Source organism: Propithecus coquereli, unplaced genomic scaffold, assembly GCF_000956105.1.
Source record: "Propithecus coquereli isolate 6110/MARCELLA unplaced genomic scaffold, Pcoq_1.0 Scaffold34, whole genome shotgun sequence".
NCBI lineage: Eukaryota > Metazoa > Chordata > Mammalia > Primates > Indriidae > Propithecus > Propithecus coquereli.
This window is the reverse complement of record NW_012149063.1, coordinates 9506898-9507663: the sequence shown is the minus strand read 5'-3', so window position 1 is coordinate 9507663 and position 766 is coordinate 9506898.

Sequence of the window (766 nt, the reverse complement as noted above, 5' to 3'; positions counted from 1 at the left end):
ACTCAAATTGCTTTCCAAAAAGATTGTATAAATTTGTACTCCTACCATTTCTCCACATCTTTACTAATTCAAAATGTTATTGTTAATCGAGAAACATGGTAATTTTGACCCCAAATTATTGCTTTTATTTTCTATAAATAATTCATCTGAAATGGTGAGATTGGTCGCTTTAAAAATACTTATTAATAATTTGTATTTGTTTTTCTGTGAATTTACATTTTATGTCCTTTGACCGTTTTTCCATAGAGGTGTGCTAGTCAGGATCCTCAGTTACAGAGGATGGTAACTGACTTTAGTTAAGTTATACAGAAAAAGAAAAGAATTGGTTGCAAAGGTTGTTGGGTAGCTAGCATCATTGAGGGGAAGATTGAGAACCAGGGTTGGGCAGGAGCCTCGCAGTATGGGGCACAGTCCACGTCCCGCTACAGAAAGAATCTGTTAAGGCACCACTGCTATCATCATAAGTGCTGGACAATGGCTGACACCATCACCACTGGCCAATGACTTCTTTGGCCTCCAGACTCCACAACAGAATCTGTGAATAATCTTTAATAGATCCTATACCTTTCTGTCTCAACTTCACAGATGCAAACGCTCAGATGGGAGCATACGATTGGCTGTGTTTAGATCATATGGACTCTCACTGTGGCCCCTGAGCCCAGATGGAGAGCATCCTGTGCATCATGGGATTTCCTCCCAAGGGAAGGAGTGTTGCATTTGGGCACCTAAACGACAGAAATCCACTACATACATGGAGTTTTATCCA